This window comes from Balaenoptera acutorostrata, chromosome 11 (genome assembly GCF_949987535.1).
Source record: "Balaenoptera acutorostrata chromosome 11, mBalAcu1.1, whole genome shotgun sequence".
Lineage (NCBI taxonomy): Eukaryota > Metazoa > Chordata > Mammalia > Artiodactyla > Balaenopteridae > Balaenoptera > Balaenoptera acutorostrata.
Window position 1 is genome coordinate 52,791,029 of NC_080074.1, and position 25,676 is coordinate 52,816,704.

The 25,676-nt window shown below is 40.3% G+C and overlaps 1 protein-coding gene and 1 long non-coding RNA gene across 3 annotated transcripts in view; one reads left to right on the plus strand and one right to left on the minus strand.

Moving 5' to 3' along the window:
- The window catches only part of MSRB3 (methionine sulfoxide reductase B3), a 160,976-nt gene extending 151,176 nt beyond the window's left edge, over positions 1 to 9,800 (minus strand). The window contains exon 1 of one of the 2 annotated variants that reach the window (XM_007179754.3): positions 9,660 to 9,800. The gene's annotated coding sequence lies outside the window, so the exon portion shown is untranslated. Of the gene's footprint in view, positions 1 to 9,018; positions 9,151 to 9,659 lie in introns of those variants that run through there. The other variant, XM_007179755.2, reaches the window with a different exon arrangement.
- An 85-nt stretch (positions 9,801 to 9,885) lies between these two features.
- Positions 9,886 to 25,196, plus strand: LOC103015662 (uncharacterized). The gene is made up of 4 exons (XR_450785.2): positions 9,886 to 10,265; positions 18,874 to 19,065; positions 22,649 to 22,860; positions 23,579 to 25,196. It is a non-coding gene; the product is annotated as an uncharacterized LOC103015662 (long non-coding RNA).
- Positions 25,197 to 25,676: the final 480 nt, after the last annotated feature.

Consider the following 25,676-nt stretch of genomic DNA (forward strand, 5'->3'; position numbering starts at 1 on the left):
TCATGTCACTTCCATTAAAAATTATGAAAGGTACTTGAAGACTTTTAGACAACCCAGAGATTACAGAATCATTCTATACAATTATAGAATCATTCTATAGAATTATAGAATCATTCTACAGAATTATAGAATGCAAAAGCAACATCAGGTATTGCCCATCTGAATTCGATCAATTTGCAGATGTGAGAACTGAGGCACAGGGAGTTAAAATGCCTTAGGCAAGAGCAGGACTAGGAAACCCAGTCTTCCAAGTCGCTATCCAGTAACTATGCTGACTCCCTTGTGACATGAACATATACACAAGAATGCAGATATGCTAATGAGTCTGCAATTTTTCAACTGATTCTGCACATAAGTAAACACCCTCTGCCTTCAACCCATCCTCTTCCCGGCCCCTTAGGGTGATCTGACTAGAAGGCATATTCATACACAAGAAATCAGGAACAAGGACAACAACGCATGCACTTTTTCTTTTTCACGCTTAATAACTGTCAGCCCAGAGCTCCAAGACCACTTGTGGCCCCTCACCCATTGTCCTATCTATTCTCTTGTACTGTGTACTGGGAGACATGGCCCTACCTTTCCTTACTTCACACTACTAATCTAAGATGAAAGAAGTACCCACCTACAATAGTCACTATAGATCTCTCCCAACCACAACCAAGCCCAGATTCTCTCTCTGACAACCAAACACAATAGAAGCAAGAGAAATGAAAGAATAATGTAAAATTCAGGGCTCTAGGATTTATACAAGGGCTGTCCTGATATTTGTTAAGACTCTAACATGCAGCATGGGCTTATTTTCAATGTTGCCTTAACATAGGTGCTGAAGGACTGGCTGGTTTTGTTTTGTTTGGATTTTCGTTTTTGTCTTTAAATAAAATAACTGACCCAACAAACCATAAAAATTCACCGTGTAATTTATAGTAATAGAAGATAGTTATTCCATGGCCATAACAGAGACTGCAGAAGATATGTACTTGCATGCAAATCATCTACTAATTTTCATCTTTATAATAGCACGATAGCCCTAAAAATGATGCTTATATAACTGAAAATATAATTTTTTAAAAGTGTTCATGTACTAATCCCTGAGACTACATAATAGCCAGGCCTTAGCATAAAGTACATTGCCTGGCATAAAACAGGCAATTGCTGTTGAAAGAAGATGTTGAGAAGGAGTTTTCCTGTCATTGCAAAAGTTCAGCTACAGCTCAAATTTTCAAACAAAAGTCTCCCCCACGCTCTAAAGGGAGACGACAAGGAGTCGCTGAATGTTGAGACCAGAACCTCTCTGAGAGGATCCACAAAGCAAGAAATCAAGTGTTGTCTATAGACTCTGTGAGTCATAATTACCACATATGTATACTTTCCAAACATATGATAATGCTTTTATATTTAAAAAAAAAAAAAACTCAAATTTTTACAGTGGATTTTTGCTAGTATTTTCTCAGTCAACAGCTACTAAAAGCACAACTACTAGCACATGGGAGGGCCCCCTTTTTTAAAATGAGTTAGAAATTACTCTTAATTCTGTATATTGAACATAAAAATGTCACTTTAGACGAGCATTAGGAACAATGTACTATTTTTAGAAACTTAGAATCAGGATAGACCGTTGGTCAGGAAGCTAGGCCCTGAGAACACATTTCCTCTACCAGCACTGTTTCTCTATTTCACCTGCAGTCATCTCCATAATTTACAAACCTTTATTTACAGTCGGTGCAAGTAAGTCCTCTCAATGAAGTATTGGGTTGACCAAAAAGTGCCTTTGGTTTTTAAGTAAAAATAAAAGCCTCATTTTTCATTTTCACCAAGAACTTTATTGAACAACGTATTCATCCTTTTGTTCCACTACCTTCTGCCATTTTTCAGGCAACTTCGTAATTCCATCTTCCTAAAATTTTTTATCTTTTTGAGTAAAGAACTGTTCCAGGTGCCTTTTACAGTATTCCAGGGAATTGAAATTTTTCCATTAAGAGAATTTTGTAAAGACCGAAATAAATGGAAATCCGAAGGTGCAATGTCTGGTGAATAGGCGGATGAGTCAGAACTTCCCAGCCAAGCTGTAACAGTTTTTGCCTAGTCATCAAAGAAACATGCGGTCTTGTGTTATCCTGATGGAAGATTATGCATTTTCTGTTGACTAATTCTGGCCGCTTTTCGTTGAGTGCTGCTTTCAGTTGGTCTAACTAGGAGCAGTACTTGTTGGAATTAATCGTTTGGTTTTCTGGAAGGAGCTCATAATAGAGGACTCCCTTCCAATCCCACCATATACACAATATCATCTTCTTTGGATGAAGACTGGCCCTTGGTGTGGTTGGTGGTGGTTCATTTCGCCTGCCCCACGATCTCTTCCATTCCACATTATTGTACAGTATCCACTTTTCAACTCCTGTCACAATTTGTTTTAAAAAAGGAACATTTTCATTATGTTTAAGTGAAGAATCATGTGAAAATACGGTAAAGAAGGTTTTTTTCACTTAACTTATGTGGAACCCAAACATTAAAGCGATTAACATAACAAAGCTGGTGCAAATGATTTTCAGTGCTTGATTTGGATATTTTGAGTATGTCAGCTATCTCTTGCATGGTACAACATTGATTGTTCTCACTTATTGTTTCGATTTGATCGCTATCAACTTCAGCTGGTCTACCTGACCGTGGAGTATCGTCCAGAGAGAAATCTCCAGCACAAAACTTTGCAAACCACTTTTGATGCGTTCCATCAGTCACAGCACCTTCTCCATACACTGCACAAATCTTTTTTTGCGTTTCAGTTGCGTTTTTACCTTTCCTGAAATAATAAACCATAATATGCCAAAAATGTTGCTTTTTTTTCCATTTTCAATATTAAAATGGCTACACAAAAAAATTCACCAATTTTGATGTCTTTTTTAAAATGCACGTTGATAATGACAGCTGTCACATACAATCTAACAAAATTGTTTCGAATGAAGTTGAAGACAACTAAGTGCTACTAGAGCCATCTTACAGAAAAAAACAAATGAACCTTTTGGCCAACCCAATAAATTCCCTCCACTTTCCTTCAGAAAGTCGGGTACAAGAAATTGTCTCGCTGTTTCCAAATCAGCACACAGCTCGGCAACCCGATTGTACAAATGCCAGGTCACAGTGCTGCTCCAGGCTACCACAGCCAAGCATCAGAGTCAGGGTACTGTGGCCAGGGTGGCCAATTCAAGTGCAAGAACCTTGCAGGTGACACTTGAAGAGATAAGAGAAACAAAGCATTCTGTAAGAAAGGGGGAGGGATGTGATTTATTATAAATTCTTTTATTATAGATTAGGAAATGGTCAATAATTATTGTATGGATAAGAACCTGACCATGGCAATAAAAATTGCCTATAAAGGACCAAAAAAAAAGCCAAAGAGTCCTCCTTCTGGTGGGAATCGTATCTGCTTCACATTCTTGGGGAAGGTAAAGGGAGGAACGGGGAGGGGACGGAGCAGAACATGTGTTCAAGGCCAACTGAACAACTTGTAGGAGGCCCAGAGCACAGAGGAGCTTGGTGATGATGAAGATAAGGGAGTTAGTCCCTTATCTTAAGAAGCCACCGGAGGGGGTTAAACAAAGAAGTAGTAGCAACAATTCTGCAGGTTAGGAAGGTCATTCTGGCTGCAGCACCCTTTGTTCAGTATTTCCCAGGCACTAACTGTGGAGGGAGTAAATGTGGTGTCCCCTAAACAAGGAAAGATCATGGACAGAATGCCATGTACTGACTGGGCATCTTTCAAAGCCAGACCAAACTATATCTTCTTTATGATACTTTTCCTGTGCCCTTGCTCTTACTCCAGTCGACAAATTCTTCTTCTCCCCTTTATTTTTAACCTCCCTTACTCATACACGTTTTATCTCCAGCTCCAATCTCTCCAAGTTACAGCCTCACGTTTCTAATTCCACCACACATCTCCACATGCATATTCTTCCAGTGCCTCAAACGCAATAGATCTAAAACACAACTTACTTTTTACCCCCACCTATAAACCTGCTCTGAGTTCACTTCTCCTAATCGCCCAGGCTTAACATCTTACCATCACCTTTTATTCATCCCTCTCTTTCCCCACATCCAATTAACTGTTTCTGTCTAATTTGCTTCAGCAATACTTCTCCAATCCTATTGTCACTACCCTAGTTTAGGTCTTCATTCTCTAACAAAAACCCTTATAACTTTTCTTTATTAGTCCAATTGTTCCTTTCCCAATTCATCTGCTGAATTATTAGATAATATATCCCATAATTCAACTATGATTATGACATTTCCAGCACCAAAAAAACTTCAATCTCATAGCTTACTAACCCAGTCCAAATTTCCTAGCCCAGCATTAAAAGCCTTCCATGTTCTAGGCCAAACCTAATTTTCCACCTTTATACTTTATTTTCCCACTATTACCCCTCATATATGCTCCAATTATTTTCTACACCTGCTCAATCTCATCTGGTAAATATTGGGTACTCGACAAAAGTTGATTTCCTTCCACATGAGTTTGCTATATTCTCCTTCCCCGTGCCATCTCAATTTATAGGAAAACATCCTATCATTCTATATAGTTGATTCTCACACAGGAAATTAGCATATTCATGGAAAAGCCTGTAAAATCTAGAAAACAGACAAGAACCCCGACAAAGAAGAGCCGTGTGACTGAGCTCCAATGTCAAAAGTAAAAGGTAGTGACAAGCAGGACGCCATAAATGCTTCAGAATATTTGAAAGGTTGAAAGCATTATACCTGGGACAATGGATGCTAACAGTCTACCAGAGTTCTTCGAGATGATTCATCGGTCTCATAGCACTTACAGTCCAGTGAAGATATGAACACATATGGACTTTATAATGCCAGATGGTAAAACCGTGCTCCAACAGAGGTAAAAATGTCTTAGAAGCATAAGGAAATGAGAAATTATAAGAGATGCAGAAAGCTTCACAAAATACCATGCAACAGAGGCCATAAGGACTTCAACACGTTATGAGAGAAAGGTATTCCAGGCAGCAGATAAAGGAAAGGTAGAGGTGGAAAATGCTAGAAGTGTGAGAAATAGGAAAAAAAAACAACTGATGAACTCTGGGTGCCTAAACTATTACTATTTTGAAAGTCTCTAATGATCACTTACATAGTTTTAATGAATTAAAACTGTTTTACTTCAATTAATTCCTGAAAATATGCAGATGATTATCTGCAGGATGGATCAGTTGTTACTAAACAGGATTTTCACAGCTCGGTTGGATCCTGAGATGCGTTGAATCCTGAATGTGGTGCTACACTCAATTTACTCCCCAGAGCCTGGCTCTTCAGCATTCCTGCAGCAGTATGAATGAACGGCTCTACATCTTAGGATCCACTGAAGGTGACACACTCTTCTATGCACACATTGCAACCAAGAAAAAATTATACATACATTTTAAGAACTAATAACCCCATAATATAAAATTGAAAAATGCAAAGTCAGGGGCTTCCCTGGTGGCGCAGTGGTTGAGAATCTGCCTGCCAATGCAGGGGACACGGGTTCGAGCCCTGGTCTGGGAAGATCCCACATGCCGCGGAGCAACTAGGCCCATGAGCCACAATTACTGAGCCTGCGCGTCTGGAGCCTGTGCTCCGCAACAAGAGAGGCCACGATAGTGAGAGGCCCGCACACAGCGATGAAGAGTGGCCCCCACTTGCCACAACTAGAGAAAGCCCTCGCACAGAAACGAACACCCAGCACAGCCATAAATAAATAAATAAAAATGCAAAGTCAAACCATGAAAATGTTTGCACTTTGTACTATGCACTTTGCATAGTACAAAGAAGTCTAGAATTAGAAGAGACCATAGAGAAAATCTAGATCAACCATGTGACCCAAGCTATGTCTATCAGGTTCTTTCTCTCAGGAATTCAGGGTCAAGGCTCATTGATTTAGTCTCTCCCTGTGCTTGGAACTGAGGGACACCTAAATACCCAGGAGCTGCTGAGCAGCCACATACAACTGTGAACACAGGAAAAAAGGGGGAAAAAAAAAAAGGTCAGCAAAGAGAGAACAATGAAGCAAAGAAATGCAAAGACTAGAGACAGAGGAAATTCCAGGTTTTCCAGCCCCTGGTCCCTAATAAGGTCTGTGTGCATTTGGCTTCCATCAAATCCCTGTCTTTCTTTCTTTTTCCTAAAACTAGTTCAAGTTCATTTCTGTTACTTGGAACAGAAGCTTAAATGCGGCAGTAACCAAAATCCTTCATAAGGTCAACTGGTTGATTTATTACTGATCTACCTTTCCTATACTTTCTTTTCATTTGTATTTCCTTAAAAGCCATAAATATGACTTTGGTATGCTATACAGACAAATATGTGAACAGAGATACAGGATTATGCTGAGCATTTTTAAAGGGAAAACCCATCATCCCCAGGAAGGAGAAAATATAGGAATACTCAAGGTAAAGCCTTGAGATAACTGTACAGCAACCAGAGATGCTAACAACTGGTGAATTAAATAGCTACCTGATCACCCTCCTACCCAAAGCCGATTTAATTCTGAATAAACCCGATGGGTAGGTCCAATTCAGTCTCCTCTGAGGCATGAGAAAAAGGTCATAACTGAATATAGGGCATTTCGTCTGGAATGCCCCAAGTAATTAGCACCCAACCACACAAAGGTTTGGGTGCTCTCCAGTGGTATCCCTAGCCCAGACCCAAATCCAAAACTGAATATCAAACCATCTTAGGGCTTGGCTTAACTATTTACCCTATGACATAACCAGCACCTCCTGCTATTAGATAAGGGGAAAAAAGTAACAGAAGCTTAATATCATGGAACTCTGTCCAGGTGTGTGCACCTGTGTGATATGCCAGGTATCAAGACTTTCCTGAGACAGATCCAGTCTCCCCAAAGCTGGATCCGCACCCATCAGATCTGACTACAAGTAAAGCAGTTAAACAAGTATAGCAAGTCAGAGCTGACAATCAGAAGTTTGAACCAATGTAGTGGGTGGCTCTGCAGGATTATATAAACAAAAACAATATTACAGGATCCTAGAGTTGGAAGGGACATGGAGACTCTGTCCAACTTCATCATTTTACAGAGAAGGAAGCTAAATATCAAAACTAAATTTATCAACCAAATCCCTAACTATAGTAACACAGGTGAGATAAAAATCAAAAGGACTGTGACCAGATTATGACAGAACCAAAAAGCATTATTTCCTAAAGCTGCTCTAATGGTTGAAATTTTATTTTTAATTATAAAACAAAAATTGTATTAGAAAAATCTATGAAAACTACTGTTGAGATATTTTTTGGATATTCTCGTTACTTAAGTTTAGCAAAAGGGTAAAGATTTCCGACCAAATGGGTTAATGTTTCAGTTAAGATATTAGACCAAGCACCTTTAAAAGCCAAAAAACTGTGTGTTGATTCAGAACCTACATGGTTGTATGCTTGGAACCTTGGCAGACAGGCAGTTTAGGCACTGTGACAAAATTCTCACTGGCAGAGAGATGCTTATTTTAATATAAAAAAAATCCAGACATTTACCTAGGGCCCTAATAAAAGTCACCAGAAATTAGACTAATGTGTCAGCCGGGACCAAAATTAAAAGAATAAATGTTTAAATGGTCCAAATATAAACTTGGTTTTCAAAATTTCTGGCAAGGGGCCATATAGTACTATGGATTTGGGTCTTCAAGGGCTGCTTGACCACAAGTATTAGGTAAGTCAACACATCACTGAGGGAGGGCAAAAAGAAAAAACAACAGATAATCTCTGGCAGTTACAATCTACCCTTTATCGTTCAGCACAGTATATTTTAGAAGACTGCTGATAAAATGTGAAGACAGAACCTGCTGTGTTCCCCAAGAAGTGCTATTAAAGTTACTCCTAAAATATAAATCCATTAAAAAGTAGGTCTTCTTGAAAAACAATATTAATTAGAAGCAAACATGAAATTGGTATTATTACTTAAATTAACATCGATAAATACTAAATATTTTTAAAATCTCCCATCAATCTGAATTGACAATTTTATAAATTACATGAATCCTGAAGATTATTTTACAGACAAAACTATTTTTAAAAAATCTATTTTGCCACCAGCACTGCAACTGGAAATATGAAGCGATAGACCAGAGGGTGTTGAATATAATCTATGCTTAGTAGAGTCAGCTTTCAACTAATTTATAAGTCTTAGTTGTTAGCCATATCTTATTTTGACAGTTTACTCTATTGGTGGCAAAAACAAAAGCAAACTAAAATTTCCTAAGAAATCTCAACTCTGAGGAATTATATTTTCTGTTCTTCCATTCCAGATAAAATTAAGAAGTGAGATGACTAGATACTCATCACAAATATAGAAGTTCGTGCAATTTCACATTTACCTTAAACGCTACATTTGTACTTTGAAATAATTACTTTTTATAGTAATCTTACGTTAAAAAAAATTCCGCACTGATATTTTCCACATGATTTAAAGAAAACTATCTTTAAAAATCATCCTGTTGGGCTTCCCTGGTGGCGCAGTGGTTGAGAATCTGCCTGCCAATGCAGGGGACACGGGTTCGAGCCCTGGTCTGGGAAGATCCCACATGCCACGGAGCAACTGGGCCCGTGAGCCACAACTACTGAGCCTGCGCGTCTGGAGCCTGTGCTCCGCAACAAGAGAGGCCGCGATGGTGAGAGGCCGCGATGGTGAGAGGCCCGCGCACCGCGATGAAGAGTGGTCCCCACTTGCCGCAACTAGAGAAAGCCCTCGCACAGAAACGAAGACACAACACAGTCATAAATAAATAAATAAAAAGAACGTGAATTTCTAAAAAAAAAAAAAAAAAAAAAAAAAATCTTAAAAAAAAAAAATCATCCTGTTAAGACTGCAAAATTACCCCCACTTGACAGCTTATATCAAACGAGCTTATAAACCAAATAAGGCAGGAATGGCACCTTTCGATCATATAGTTGTAAATAGTCCAGGGTGAAACTTAACAAACCAGACTCGGATGCATTTTTGTCCGCTCAAAAACAAAACAAAACTGGTACCTGTAAAATTCGGAGGTTTGCTCGGTTTTGGCCTATTAGACACCCACCGGGCCCGCGCGAGCTGCGGTGCGCCTCTGGGTGCACCCTTAGTCTCCGCGCGCCCGCCGCTCCCGGCGCTGCCCCCGCAGCCGCCGGGCGCCCCACTCCCCTCCCCGACGCGCGGCGGGAGGCGCGGGCCCGGCTGGCCGTTCCCACGCGTCCAGGCCCGTTATCTGAGCGGCCGCGGCGGCGGGGCCGCCCGGCGCGGGGAAGGGGACTCCGGGACGGCCCCCGCCGCGGGCCCCGCGCCCTCCCGAGCTGGGGGCGGCGTCCCTGCCCCGGCCGCCCCTCCCTCGGGCGCCCGCGTCGGTCGAGAGCCTCCCTCGGGCTCAGGTTCGCTCCCGGGACGGGATAAGGTGTCAGCCACGCTGCCAGACGCCTCCCGTCGGCGGGGGCGAAACCAGCCCTGCCCTCCTTCCATCCGCCCCTCACCGCCCGCGCCCCTCCTCGGCTCAGGAGACCAAGGGGGGGGGGGTCCCCGCAGGAGGCTGAAAGGGGCGCTGCCGGCTCTCTCAGGGGAGCGGAGGTCGGGGTCACACCTCAACTTGGCAGGGTCGGGGCGTGAGGGCAGAGGCGGGGCGGGGAGGGAGCCCCAAACTCACCCGACTGAGCGGCTTCCCGGGCCGCGGCCGCGGCCAGGCAGAGGCTGAGGCAGACGCAGAGCGAGAGGGGGCGCGGGAGGGTCCGCCGCGGGCTCATGAAAGTGCCAGGGAGCCGCCGCCGCCGCCGCCGCTGTCCGAGCCTCCCTCCCTTCCTCCCCGGCTCCGGGCGACGGACGGGGCGGCGGGAGGCATGACGGGAAATTCCTGGGCACTGGCAGCCGAGTCCAAATATGAGCATAGGAGACGAGCGAGGGAGGATCGCGGAGCGCGCCCGCCGCGGACGGGGCCCGCTGCCCGGGCTTCGGCGGCCGCCAACTCCCTCCTCCTCCAAATCCTCCTCCTCCTCCGCGGCTGCCCCAAGGCCGCCGGCTGCCGAGTGCAACCGGGAGGTGGAATCCCTCTGCCAGAGGGCATCCCTTTCCAGTGTTGGGGCCCAAGAGCAGAGCGGCGCATCCCACCCACGGGTCCCGCCTAAGCCCCTGAAGGGGTAGAAAAGAGAGGAACCATCACGAGGAGAACCGACAGCGAGCCAGGGACCCGCGGGAAGACATTTAAGGGGTTTGAGAAGACTCTTGCGATGCCCCTAATCAACTGGGAGCTTTGTGAGTAAGTGGATACAAATATCTGGCAAGTGCTTCTCTTGAGTGTGGTCAGGTGAGGCTGGAGCGGCACTGCCAGTTACGCACACACTCAGGTGAGCCATCCTATACAAAACGAACAGGCATTATAATATATAACCCCCCCCCCCGCATTCCAGGTGAGTGGGCCCTTTACACCAGGTGTGTGTGGAGGGTGAGTGTGTGTGTGTTTAGCCAGAGTTACAAACGGGCTCTCCCCAAACTTATATCTGAACACCATATATGGAGTTGAGGCAGACTGGCTGACAATAGTTTTTCATACTAGCTAAATGCTGATATATATTTAGATTTGTCATTCTTTTCACCTCCAGCCTCTCTTCATCCCCCTTACATTAGTTTTGTATTTCTTGTAGCTTATCTGAAGGGCAGTGGTGAAATTTATTCAAAAGGTACTACCTCTGACGACCAGAAATGTCAGTCCCCGATGTTTAATTACAGGCCTAAGCCAATAGTTGCCTGACTTTTCTCTGGCACTGATAACTCCTCCAGTAATCAAGGCCAAATGACCCTTAGCTTTTCAAGAGGACATAATTATGTCTAATTACTACTTTTTTTTTTTTTTTTTTTTTTTTTTACTGGCACTAATGGAACAGGCCCTGGAGATGTAGGATGTTATATAATTACTTGTGACCATTTTAAGATGCTACAGAAATGATTCACTGATGCAAAATACTTAAGGGGTAAAAGTCAAACAGATTTAGAGTGTGGATTATTCTAACATGACCTAAAGTACGGTAATTTGTACATCACACTATTTGTTTGAAAATGCTATATTTGAAAATTAGCAACTTTGTTTCAAAACGAATTCAATTCTGGCAAAGTATTAAGGCCCATATGCCAAAAACCAGTCCTTTTGCAAGTGGTTCCCCTTAAATCATCTGGTACTGAGAAACACCACATCCAGTGAATTATTACTGGCAAATGGGCAGATTTCACCCTCAATGTACTCGCAGTGATAACGAGACAAAGGGCAGATGACCTAAGTAAACTAACAGTAAATAAAATGTAATACAGTAAATTAGGGATTTAAGAGACACATGGGGGCTTCCCTGGTGGCGCAGTGGTTGAGAATCTGCCTGCCAATGCAGAGGACACGGGTTCGAGCCCTGGTCTGGGAAGATCCCACATGCCGCGGAGCAACTGGGCCCGTGAGCCGCAATTACTGAGCCTGCGCGTCTGGAGCCTGTGCTCCGCAACAGGAGAGGCCGCGATAGTGAGAGGCCCGCGCACCGCGATGAAGAGTGGCCCCCACTTGCCGCAACTAGAGAAAGCCCTCGCACAGAAACGAAGACCCAACACAGCCATAAATAAATAAATTAATTAATTAACCCAAAAAAAGTTAAAAAAAAAAAAAAAAAAAAAGAGACACATGGCATTATTATTCAACTTAAGTATCTAGAAGCTGGGTATCTTAAAGGGGGTATTCAGGAAACTCTGTAAGCAGTCTCTCCCTTTCCTCTTTTTTGTATATTTTGTATTACATAAGCACTTTTCTTATTCATTTCCCCCACAACGTGTAGTATAATTCTTTGCCCATAGTTTTTCTTTTTTTCTTTTTTTTTACTTTTATTTTTGGCTGCCGCGGGCGGGAGGAACGCAGGATCTTTTGTTGCAGGGCTCTTCATTGCCCCGCGCAGGCTTCTCTCTAGTTGTGGCGCGCGGGCTTAGTTGCCCCGCGGCATGTGGGATCTTAGTTCCCCAACCAGGGATCGAAGGCCGTGTCCCTTGTATTGGAGGGTGGATTCTTAACACTGGACCACCAGGGAAGTCCCGCCCATAGCTTAAATGTTTGTTTAAAAACAAAAGTAAAATGAGCACAGTCATTTGTAGACTGACATATAGGAGCTCCCTAAGTGTAGAGAAAAGCTTGTTTCAAAGGGCTGTAATAATTTTGGCTATATTTAAAATATTTTAGTTGACCTTAAGTACAAAAACATAAAATTACAAAGAATGCAGTATACCACTGCATGTTAATATAAGTGGAGGGTTAATTAATTGTATCAACTGCTGACTTGACAGCAATACCAGCAGCTGTTCTAAAGGCTTGAATAAATATGTTAAAGAGGGGAGAAAAGAACAAGTTACTGAGTATATAGTAAGTGCCAGACACTGTGCTAGTTGTTTTACACATGGTATTTCATTTAATTCTTCCAAATATCTTTGAGCTTTTTATTTTTTATCCCTATTTTACAGCTAAGGAGAGGCATAGATAAGTAAATTATGCTACTAAGAAGGGGTAAAGTAGTATTGGAATGCAAATCTCATTTCAAAGTCCACATATATTTTTACTGTACTAATCTGCCCCATTTTCTCTACATTAAAAACAAAACAAAACAAAAACCAGGGTATTCAAAAACTGTATTCATTGGGCTCTTGTGGTTTTAAGTAACTGGTGTGCACTCAGGTTACCTCAAGTAATAGGGGTAAAGAATACATGTGGAAATAAGACCAGAGACTTAACCGGCTTGTCAGGTCATCCTTTGTGGGCCCGGGGGTGGGGGCCTGTGCCTTTGATGGGCACCAGAAACAGGAAAGCTACTACCCTCTGACCACATTCCTATGAGTTTTGTAGTTTAAATCATATATTTCACATGTTTTCTCTTTGTTATTATAATCTTAATAACAATCATGTTAACATAGTATCTTAAACAATGTTTGTTTGTAAGACAAAGGACCCAGAGGAGGTAACTCTTTCCTTTGCTTCCTATATACCATCCCTCCCCCAACCCAGTGGTGTGCTAGTAAATATATAACAACCAGATCTGGAGGAAGGAGGCCTGAATTGTAACAAAAACCAATTTATGTGGGTGTAATACTCCCACCAACCTGAGTCTCTGGAGGCGAAGCTGGGGAGAGATGTACTCAACCAGCTCTTGGGCCCCTATGAGCCAGCCCCACCACATCACCGCCCCAACCCCTCATAAATGTCTTCAGAACGCAGCAGAATTCAAGTTGCACAACCACAGCTTTTCCACTCTGGCTCCCACTACCAGCTGCCAATTCTCCTCTATAGCTCATAATCAAATGCCCCAGCGGGGAGAGTTTGATTCTATCACCACAGTCCCTCTTGGGGAAAGTTCTTGTATGAGGTTATCTCATAAGCCACTGAGCAGCCTGTGGATTGGCTACCTCTGAGCCAGGTGTCCTCTCCTACTTCTGCAGCTGTAGCTAGGGTGAAAGGCTCACGTGCTACACAACATGGTCACCTGTACTAAAGAAACAGACTGTGCTGCTGCCTTTTTAGGGCATTGCAGTTGGGGCAGCCTCTTTCAAAGGGAGTCTGTAAATATGGCAGGCATTCAAGCTACAGTCTCTCCGACATACTATTCTCAACTCTTTAAGTAAATCCCCTCAGCCGTTATGCAAAGCTTTGAGACAGTCCCCACTCCACATACCCAAAGGAACACCTTGGGTGGATGTCAACAATTGCAAACAGGAGAAAGGACACATTCGGACTAGATATTATTCAAAAGCCCTCAGGCAGGGTGAGAAACCCTAAGTTAGTTCAATTCAACGAACAGTTATCAAGTGCCATTGTTCTAAACCAATAGTGATCAATTGGAAAGTAAGGGAATTAATTACCTCCTAGGAGGATGTAACAGATTCTCCAGAAGGAAGTTTTTCTAACTGCACTCAATCCAAACTCCCAAAATTCTGCTTTCCTATCCTGCGAGGTAGAATGTCGTCACTCTCACCCGCGCTGAGAACACTTTTATACTGACGGGAGCACGCCCCCGCCCGCAAGGAGCTAGGGTGGGAAGAGAGTTAAGGAGAGCTCTTCTCAGCAGCATGAGGGACACAGAGTCAATGCTGACTGGCTAAGAGAGACACAGAACATCTTCTCTCATTCTGAAGAAGGATTTCCTCTTCCATGACACCCCTCCAGCCCCCAGTCACCAAACACACTAAAATGACAAGGACTCTTATTAAAGGCGGAAGACGGAATTAAAGTGAGCATTTTCCTTCTTGTCTTGGTAAAATGGTTCGCCCGCATCTCAAACGGTATTTTTTAATTTTACAGTTGAGGCCATCCCTTTTGTTGATTAATTCTGAAGAGATTTGAAGAATGTATTCCCATGATTGACATGCTGCCTGATTCTACCAGCTTTGGCTGTGGATATGCTACAACAAGTACCAAATATTTAACAAGACGACTTTCAATATTGTAGAGAATTAAATAATCCTCTCTAGACCAGCAAAGCCGCTTGGCTTTTGGCACGATTGTATTACATGGAGTGGCATACGCAAAATCAACTACACACACAGAATAAGGGGGCTGGGAGAGAGGGACAAGAATGGACTTTTAAGTTGGTACAGGAAGATTTTTTTTTTTGAATTTTATTTTATTTTTTTATACAGCAGGTTCTTATTAGTCATGTATTTTATACATGTTAGTGTATTAGTGTCAATCCCAATCTCCCAACATCCCTCCACCACACCACCCCCCTGCCACCCCTGCCACTTCCCCCCCTTGGTGTCCGTAGGTACAGGAAGATTCTGATGGGAGACTTGATTCTACTCTTTCACTCAGTCTGTTCCTGAATGCTTCTTATATCGAGAGCATCTCACACCATGGTGTGTGTGTCCAGTGTTTAAAGGTGTGTTTTTTTCACACAACTTATCCCTAACTGCAAGCCAGCTCCTTCATGTGTTGTTCATCCAAAGAGCCTCCAATAGGAGGTAGAGGAAACCCTGGCTGTGTTGGGCTTCCTGGGAAATGGTATGTTGCCCTCCAAAGTGGTGCTTCATTACAGGATTTTCTGCAGTAGTTTTACCGTTGCCATTAAAGCTTCTGGGACAATGGGTAAGTTACTTAATTACTCTAAGCCTTGATATTCTTTTTTCTCTGTATAATGGGAAAATAAAGGTACCTACCACTCATGATGCTTAGCCCTAGCCCCATGCTAGCAAATGGTAAATCCTTAATAAATATCAATATAGTACTAATGTGATTAACTTTGATCATTGCTTACTAACTTCCAATCACCACAAAAGCCACTCTTTGCCTTTAAGCCTTATCTGATAGGAGTTCCTCTGTCTGAAATGACTCATAGTTTCTCTTCACAGCTCAGAGTCCTACACTTGTATTCATAATCACCTCTTAAGGAAGTCTGTCCAGATTTAGTAATCCTGTCAACACATATTTTCTTCAAATTTACCTTTTATATTTATACCCAAGGTTACTAATAGTAACTATGTTTTCAAATATATTTTTAACTTCCTCAAAGTAATCAGAAGGCTACACACTTATATGATTATTCAAACTATTTTTGTGAAAACCAGTTTTAGAATTGCCATCAAAATATATGATACATTTTGAAAAATATCTTCAACACAGGAAAATCATCTTTGCATTCTTTCATTCATTCAACAAATATTTAGTGAATGCTTTCTATATGCTGGATAGACAATGAACAAGACAAACCAGTAAAATATTTAGTATGTTAGTGATAGAGAAATAAGGCAGGGAAGGTTGCTGAAAGTGTTGGGGAAGTAACATTAAAGACATGGAAGAAAGAAGGAAGCCATGCAGTATCTAGGAGAGGAGGAACAGCAAGTGAAAAGGCCATGCCCAAGGCAGAGGCGGGCCTGCCCTGTAGGAGGACCATCCAGGAGGCTGGATGAGGAGAAGAGGGTGAAAAGGGGCCATGGGCGGGGAGCACTAGAAGATGTGGCCTGAGTCATTATAAGGACTTTGGCTTTTATTGTGAGTGAGATGGGAAGCTACTGCAGGGTTTTGAGCAGAAGAGCGACATGATCTTACATTGGCTGTTCTGTTAAGGCGTGCAGAGACAGAAAGGGAGACCAGTTAGAGGGTCTTGAAGTAATCCAGGTGAGATGTAATGGTGATTTTGGAGTAGGAAGGAGGCAGTGGAGGTGGTGAAAAGTGATCAAATTGCAGAGAAATTTGGAAGAAGCGGCCCAGAAGATTTGCTGACAGACCAAGTGTAGGGTGTGAAAGAAAGGTTAAGAATGTCTCTATACTTTTTTCTCCTTTTTTTTTTTTCTGAGCATTACAGAATTGCCATTTCTTGAGCTCTGGATGACTTAGAAGTAGGTGGTGGGGTAGTATATTAGAAGCTCAGTTTTGGACATGTTAAGTTTGAAATGACTTTTAAACATACAAGATAATGTTCATCTAGACCATTAAATATGAAAATTGTACATATAGGGGAATGTCTGGGCTGCAGATAGTATATATGATATTTAAATCCTGAGAAGTCCCTGGACTGATTAAAAAGAAAAAAAGAAAAAAATGCCAGCAGGGCCACTGAGAAGGTGAGGCTAAAAAGGTAGTAGGAAAATCAGTCAAGTATGGAGGCCTAGGAAGCAAATGAAGCTTTTTTTTCTTTCTTTCTTCAATTTATATACTTAGAATATATTCTGTGTGGAAAAAGAAATTATTTAGAATCAAAATAGGATAGATGAATACCAAATAAAGTTATATCCTTTTTATGCTTTAAATGAGTAAACATAAAATATTAAAAATGATTTTATTTTGTGACTTATAAATCGACTCTGAAACTTACCCTAAAAGATAGTGTCTAGATATCTGAGGAATAACAGCATGGAATACAGGTACATTCTACCGTTGTAACCACAGTGAAAAGCTATCCCTATAGGTCAAATGGCCAAATACCAAATATTTGTGGTGTGTAAGTGACAAGGTCTATCAGACAGGTGGGAATAAAGACATCTCTTCAGAGATGGAGAGGAACTTTTGTGAGGCTCAAATATATACAAAGTGGTTTAAAAACTGTTGCTTAAAGTATTGTACAGATGTTGCTTTTATAGTTTTTAAAGCTGGTGGTCATAAAAGCGGAGAGAGAAATAAACTTGCAGTTGGCAGATTTCTCTTCAAACTCTGGCTATGCCATGTGATAGTTGTGCATGATTTTACAGTTCACAGCTCTGGGATTTAGTTACCTTATCCTTAAAATGAAATAATACCTGCTCTGCCTGTTCTTCAAGATGTTGATGGAAGTCGAATGATATAATGAGGGAGCTTTCAAACTACTGATATCTAAAGCAAAAGTCATGATTGAGGCGAGGTGCATTTTTCTAAATTCACCTACTTTTGTTTCTTTGTATAAGCCACAGTTCTCTATGTATCTTGAAGATACCTCCTTGAGATCCCAATTTAAAAAAAAAAAAAGTTCCTCTAAGGAAAATGCATGCATACACACAAGCCCACAAAATTTGGTATACAATTGCACACTGATCGAAAATCACTTTGGAAAGCAATAGGAGTCGTAATTTCTTGTGTGGAAGAGAAACCTAATGAAAGTATCATCTAAAAAAAAATTAGTGTGTAGCAGGCTATGGGGCAGATCAGAAGAGGATAGCAGTGTTGGAAAGGCAACTCAGGCAGATGCAGAAACCCAAGCTTGAGGTAATGAGAGCCCCTAGTCTAAGATGGTAGCCGTGAGACTAGAGATGAACAAGGAGATGTGATAAGAATAGTTGCCAGATAAAATGCAGGATGCCCAGATAAATTTGAATTCTAGATAAACACCAAATAATTTTTTAGTATATCCTAAATATTGCATGGGGCATACTTACACTAAAACATTATTCATGGTTTATCTGAAATTCCATTTTAACTGGGCATCCTGTATTTTTATTTACTAAGTCTGGCAACCCTAGAGAGAAACCGGTGAACTTATTCTTACCCTCATCCCCATGTTTCTGGGGCAGATTCTGAAACAACAAACAAAACAATGGGTACAATGTGACCACTGTGAAAAGGACAGAGTCATTAAGAGCTAGTCCAGCTCTTTTGTGGATCCTGAAGAGATCAATAAAGATATCAAACAGTTCTTCACAGACCTATTTATTTCCCAGACAGGGCATGAGAGTTACTAATATTGTGGTTATAGTCTATTCTCCATATATGAGTTTCGTACTGTCCAGTACAATCTACCTGAATGTGTGTGTGCACATGTGTGTTTAATGTATGGGCTAATTAGCAAAAGAACCACTGGCTCACAGTTGCCCTGGACAGAAACATGAATTGGAGGACCCACAGTCTGTCCATCATCCGCCACCTACACACACACACACACACACACACACACACACACACACACGTGTGCACGTGAGACTGGGCAGGGAAGTTTTTTCCCTATGCAGCCCAAGCCTGTGGTCTTACTTGATTGGACAGTGTATGGTATGAGTGGGAAGGAAGAAGTTTAAACAACGAGGTCCCTTTCAGTGGAGAAGTAGGAACAGTTGAAATATTCAAAGAAGGAAATCCATTTGAGGTGATATTACAAACCCGAAAGCAGGACAGGCAGGAGCATTCAAGGTGACTTTCTCCATCTAAAAGCTTAAGGCCTTTAAGGTCTTCTCATCTCCTGGGTAATACAGGTGAAAATCCAAAATAGAGCTGGGGGGTATAGCTCAGTGGTAGAGCATTTGACTGCAAAATAGAGCTGCAAAACTTTAACCCTTATCTCTTCTACTTTGTAATTCTGTTCTGAAATGACCTTCACCATGTCCTAGTGTCTCACTCTGTGGAGGCAGAAAAGTCATGACAGCAAGGAGAAAGGGGTCTGGTTTCACTTCTCTTGTAGGTATAGCGGCAGACTAGGATTCACAACTGATGATCAGCAGTACCCAAGAACAGCTCACAGTGAAGCTGGAGACCACAAAAAGCCCACAGCCCACACCTCTGGAGAGCATTTTGGAGAAGACAGGTGGAGGAGAAAGTAAGGCCAAACCTTATGATTGGCCCGTGACTTGGTGAAGGCTGTCCCTGAGCAAAAGTGAGTTTTGCAAATTTGGGGGTAGTAGAGATATGGAGCAAGACTTTGCAGGACTTGGATACTGACTGAACTCTTAACAGTAATAGAGAACTTTGAGAAGGAGCCTATATTCTTCTTTTGTGACTCCCCATAGTGTGATGAGTGCTCAATGAATGCTGTTGGCCAATTCTTTTAAACTGGGGATGGGGGAGAGGGGCACGAGGTTTGAAGGGGAAGGTGGGAGATGGTTAAGGAAGAATTTATGTATGTTCAACGCTCACAGAGAAAACAAATAGACCAAATAAAACTATTAGCCATTTAACTTTCCACAGTTGTGTAAAGTGAAATAAAAATTAAAAAGTTAGTTCCTTCTAAAAACCATTATATTCTGTTCCCAGTGGTAACAATTATGACTAGAACTGAAATGAAAACATATAACTATATCACAACCAAAGGTCTGAAAACTCAAGATATTTAGTGGAAAGAAATCCTAAAGGAACACTTAGTAGAGTGTTTGAAGTAAAAGCAAAACATTAAAACAATAAAAACATTTTCCAAAGGAAACAAATGATGCTCAGCTAATTTCATGTCACTTCACAGCAATAAGGAAAAAAACATTGGAAAAATCTATACATTATGTAAGCAATGATGTTATAAACATGCAGGAAATAGCTCTGAGCTGTTTCCAACTTTGCCTCTAAAATTCCTTTGGTGTAATGGCTGAACATATTATTTCCTGTTCTTGTACTCTGTGGGAAGTAGCACACCCATTTTAATCTTTGTCACTTTTTCCTATATCAACATTCATGGGAGGAATTAGCACTGATAATTCTCCCAAGGTTGATATCTCATATTCAGAAGTCTTGTGGCGATGGGTCTCAAACTTAAATATCAGAATACCTGGAGAGCTTGTTACTATCCTGGGATCTCTCCCAGACACAGTGATTCAGCAGTTCTGGTGAGGGATTCAGGAATCTGCATTTCTAACAAGTACCCCAAATGATTCTAAGACAGGTGTTCCACAGACCTTTCTCTGGTTTAGAATAACAAGAGTAATTTTCATGTCTACTTTCCAACTGAGGAGGATAAGTTTCGAGCTCTTTTTTCTATAACGCCCATAAGAATGGTGGCAAGGATTACAGGAAAATACATGAGAGTATACATAATACAGCTTTCATGACCTTTACAGGAAACTCAAATAACTACAATTTTTGATTTATAATAAGTTTTGAAATGAGGCACTGAAAGATTCTGAGTTGCTTCCTGAGTCATCAGTGATTAATCTCCCCATAGTTTTAACGCTGTGAATATTTTGTTGTATTCCTTGAAATTTGGTTATTTTTAAATCAGGTTATAACTCCTAGGTAAGTGGAATATTAATTTTTTAAAAAATTACTCCAGGTAAATGGGAATTTTCTGTACCTAATCTAATACTAGAGTATGATACACTTTATGAAATACAGTTGATCCTTGAATAATACAGGAGTTATGGGTGGCAATTCTCTGTGCAGTCAAAAATTCAAGTATAACTTATAGGCAGCCCTACCTATACTGGGTTCCTTATTATCTGCGGTTCTGCATCCACCAGTTCAACCAATCTCGAATTGTGTAGTATTTACTGTTGAAAAATATCCGAATATACGTGGACCCATGCAATTCAAACCCATATTAAAGGTCAACTGTACTTTATTATAGTACATATTTTTTTCTGAACATAATGAAAATAGCATTCTTCTCCAGACATTTAAATTACATAGGGCAATATTTATTCCACCAATGTCCACGTATAAGGTTCTGTTTGATAACTAAGTAGTGTTTTAAGTATATTCAGCTGTTCTTGGGGAAAACCAAGAAAAGTGATTTTGATTTTTCCATGTTATTAAAGCATAGTGGAAAATGAAAATGAAAATTTATATAATTAGGCATTTTTACTTAGATATGATACATTGCAACTTTTGAAAATGTGGTTTTATTTAAATGGGATATATTGAAATGTGGTTTATTTAAATGTGAAACAATGTAGAATTCATAACGATGAATAGCAGAATGAGTGGCCAATCAACAAGACTCATGGCTAGCTCTCTGAATGTGCAAACAGGATTCAACAACCCACATTACTGTTCATAACCAGTCTCTCTTCTTCACTGTCTGCTTCTTTCTCATCCCTATTGCTCCTGTTATCTTCCAGGGATCTACACCACACAACAGAGCCTCAATGATACCAGATATATACCACATAAAATTAATTTGTAAGACTCCTACTGTTAAAAGATTATACCAGCCTATATATTTAGAGTCACATTAAGGAACATTGCAATAACACAGGACTGATTTTGGACAATCATTTTCAAGATTTAATGTCTTCTGTTGGTGAATCACAACTGATCCTTTCCAGTCAGGCTGACATCACTCTAATGACTGACACTACCCTAGTTCCACTGATGATAATTCTTGAACGCTGTCATAATCAGGATCTTAATCTCAATGTTACTCACATTGAGAAAAAGAAATTTACATTTAGATTTTCTGCCTCTTTGAAGTAGAAGTACTGAGCATAAAAATAATTTTTGGACACAATAGTTGGGCAAAACTAATTTAAAAATGAGTAATTTAGGAGAGATGAAAAACTAACAAGGTATACTGTTTCAAAGTCAAATAAAAAGGGAGAATACATTAGTTTCGAAAGAACAAAAGTAGTTAATGATGAAGAACAACCAGTTTTAGACATAAAGGAAGATGTCAAAACTTCTGGGCTTTCAAAACTGCACCCAGTCAGGATATACCAGAGAATTCACCATTAATATGATGTTTACTTTAGATTTTTGGTAAATATCTTTTATCAGATTTAGGAAGTTCCCTTCTACTCCTATTTTGCTAAGAATTACTTTTCTATGAAAGGATATATGGATGTGGAATTTTATCAGATGGTTTTACTGCATCTATCTGAGATGATATTAAATTCACTTATTTTGTTAGTGGGACAAGTTACATTGGTCTTCTAATGTCAAACTAATCTTGCATTCCTGGAATAAATCCAACTTGGTCATGATATGTACTTCTTACTCAGATGTTGCAATTTGGCTTGCTGACCATTTTGGTTTGTTTGGGATTTTTGCATTTATTCAGGGGGCTTGCCCTATAAATTTTCCCTTTCTGTTTGGTTTCTGCATCAAAGTTATGTTAATCAGTCCACTCCCTTTCTCTGTTTGCTGGAATAGGAAATATATCATTTCAAAAAGGAGGCACTGAAGAGATTATAGATTTTCCAAGGTCTCTCTTATGTGTGAGCATTGTTAAGGGTGGCAACAATGAAAAACAAAGGGATGTTAAAAATAAATCACATTATCAAGTAGTTGATTTCATAGAGCCTGATTTAGAGATGGTGACAGGGATATATGACAGCATTTTACATTATTTCATTTAATTCTCTCAACTGCATAATAATCATTGTTTTAAAAATGAGGAAATTGAGTCTTAGACTATGTGACTTGCCTAAGGTCATACAACCAGGATGTGTTAAAGTCGAAATGTGAACATGGTTCTCTCACTCCACAGACTGTGCTCTTAAACCACGCCTCCTTTTTTCCCCCCTCTCTCAATACAGGAATCCAGTGTTTGGAAGACCTTTTATATCCTGCTAACAGTAACAACCCACAGATCTGCCACCAAAATAAACATAGCCTTTTCCAAAGTGCTGTAAAAAGTCTAAAATGTCTGAGCTTCATTACCAAAGGTTGGTAGTGATTCAAAATATACTAGCAGAGGAGATCAAGTTAAGAAGATAAAGTAAAGACAATTATGGAAATCCTAATTAAGGTAAGCATTCAAATATATGTAATAGGGCTTCCCTGGTGGCGCAGTGGTTGAGAATCTGCCTGCTAATGCAGGAGACACGGGTTCGAGCCCTGGTCTGGGAAGATCCCACATGCCACGGAGCAGCTGGGCCCGTGAGCCACAGCTGCTGAGCCTGCGCGTCTGGAGCCTGTGCCCCGCAACGGGAGGGGCCGCGATAGTGAAAGGCCCGCGCACCGCGATAGTGAAAGGCCCGCGCACCGCGATGAAGAGCGGTCCCCGCACCGCGATGAAGAGTGGCCCCCACTTGCCGCAACTAGAGAAAGCCCTTGCACGAACCGAAGACCCAGCACAGCCAAAAATAAATAAATAAATAAATAAATAAATAATAAATAAAATTAAAAATATATATATATGTAATAAATATTTGTGGAGAAATTTTGTAAAATACATATGTAATCTAACAGATTGGAATTCACTGCTAAATCTTGGAGTATTTCCCTCCAATAGTATGTATAAGATATATTTCTTTCACTCTAGATACATAATTTTTCACTTTTAACAGCTCTTATAGAAATTCATTTTAGAATACATGGTGTCTTAAAAAATCACTGTCAAAGTTATAAAAGAAAAAAAATTGCTGTCTAACCTGCATTACTTCCCATTTCTGCCAGGGAATTGATGTTTGCTTTTATCTGGGGAACTACTAACTGTAAACACTGTAAATTCTCTTTGCTTGCAGATTTTTGCACCGTGCTGGTGGAAGGAACTGAAACCAGTCTGAATGAGGATCAGCTGGTTCTTTTGCGGTCCCCTTCCAGATGGGACATTTACCCTGACTCAGGTTGTTCTAGCTTTATGGTAGGGTCTTCTATCAGAATCCACATCTTTGGTGTTACTTTTATTGTTGTTTTCCTTTCTTACTTAGTGCCAGAGAAAATGTTGCCTCTTCCAACTAACAGTATCTTAGATGAAATACAGTATATTTGAAATAATGATTATGCAACTTAAGAAACACATAGACAATATTTTCCACACCTTAAGTATTCCTCAAAGACATTATTTTAATGATTGCCCATGATTCATATGATAATCCATATTTCATTATTTATTCTCATTTTTGTAGATTTCAATTGCTTCTAATTTCTATTACAGAATAAAGCTGTAATGAACATCATTTTCATATCTTCATGTCATCCTGATAATTTCTTCAGAATTCCTAAAAATTTATTGGACTTCAAAATTTATTGGCAAAACTATGTATTGCCAAATTGACCTACAGAAATGCTCATCACTTTACACAACTACCAGCATTAATATAATGGGCCTACTTTCCCTAAACTTAAGAAAAATTGTAAAGTTTCATATGTAAAAAAAAACTTTCTCAATTGTTGATTAATTTGCATTTATATCTGTGGCTGTTTCATATTTTTGTTGGCCATTTGCAGCTCTTCATTTGTGGGTCATCTCCTGATGTCATTTGACTATTTTTCTATTGGGATGTTAGTCTTTTTATGTTAGAATAATTTTTACTTGTAGAATATTATTGCAAATCACATATAGTGCTAACATCTTTCAATCTCCTTGTCTTTTCATTTGTTCTTAGACTTTTTGGATGTACTGATCATTTTAATATAACCAAACATGTTTCTTTATGGTTTCTTTCTTTGTTTCTGTGCTTAACCCTCTATCAAATGTTTTCCTCTGATTTTTTTCTTAGTTATTTTGTGACTATTTCTCAACTCTTTATTCCTCCTGGAATTTATCTGGGTATGCATAGAAGACTCTTTACAAGTGAAAACACAGAAGACTGAAACTACTGTAGATACCATATTGATGATATAAAATCTAACGTGAAAACAGAACTGAAGTGAATTCAAAAAGAAAACATCTAATCTGCCCCCTTATCCATTCTCTGCTACAATCTACCATTCTCTTCCCTAAACCAAATGACTCTATGTTTGCATATTATTCTCGTTCTCATTGTTTCCAGCTAATTGCTTAGAACAGTGCTCTCCAAACCTTTTTTACTTCATGGCACTGAAAGAAAAGGATAATCATTGTACAGTGCCCTGGTTAAATGGAGGAGGCTACTTAACAGCCTACCAGAGGTCACTAGGCCTTGAGCTCCACCACTCCCAAGTCCTAGTGCTACTCTAAAGGCTACATGTAAATGGTGCATCTGTAACCATTTGTGGCACATCAGTTGGGAAGTCCATAATATTTCTGTCAGTTATCACGTCCCTCTGAAAGGAACCCTTCTCCAGTATGGTACTAGGGTCTATAAATCAGATGCTGGTAGTGATGGAGAGAAGCCTGACTGTGACTGTCAAATAAAAAGAGAGCACTGAACAAAGTAACCTGAATGTTTGTTGTGTTATTGGGACATACGAAATTTTTGTGAGAGAATCCTCTCAGTCAAGTTAGTATGAGGAAATTGAGTGACTTCCACAGTGTGGAAGTATCTGGTCATTAAAATATTCTAAGTTACTACAAGCCAAAGGGTCTGTGCCTCTTCTAAGGAAACACAAGTTGCAGGAAACATAGGCTCTGGCCCTGGTATATTAGGGCTCTAACTTTTGCTCTTAATTTTTTAAAACTTTTATTGAATGATCCACTTTTTCCACTAATTTTTAAAGCCAATCTTTATCATATACTGAATTCTTATATATCAGAGTATCTTCGTAATTCAAGTATCCATTAACCATATACTGTTATGATAATGAATCATAAAATACTCTTACAAAAAGTGCTCTTTAAAAAGTCAATCCCAGGAATTCTCTGGCGGTCCAGTGGTTAAGACTCCATGCTTTCACTGCTGAGGGTGGGGGTTCAATCCC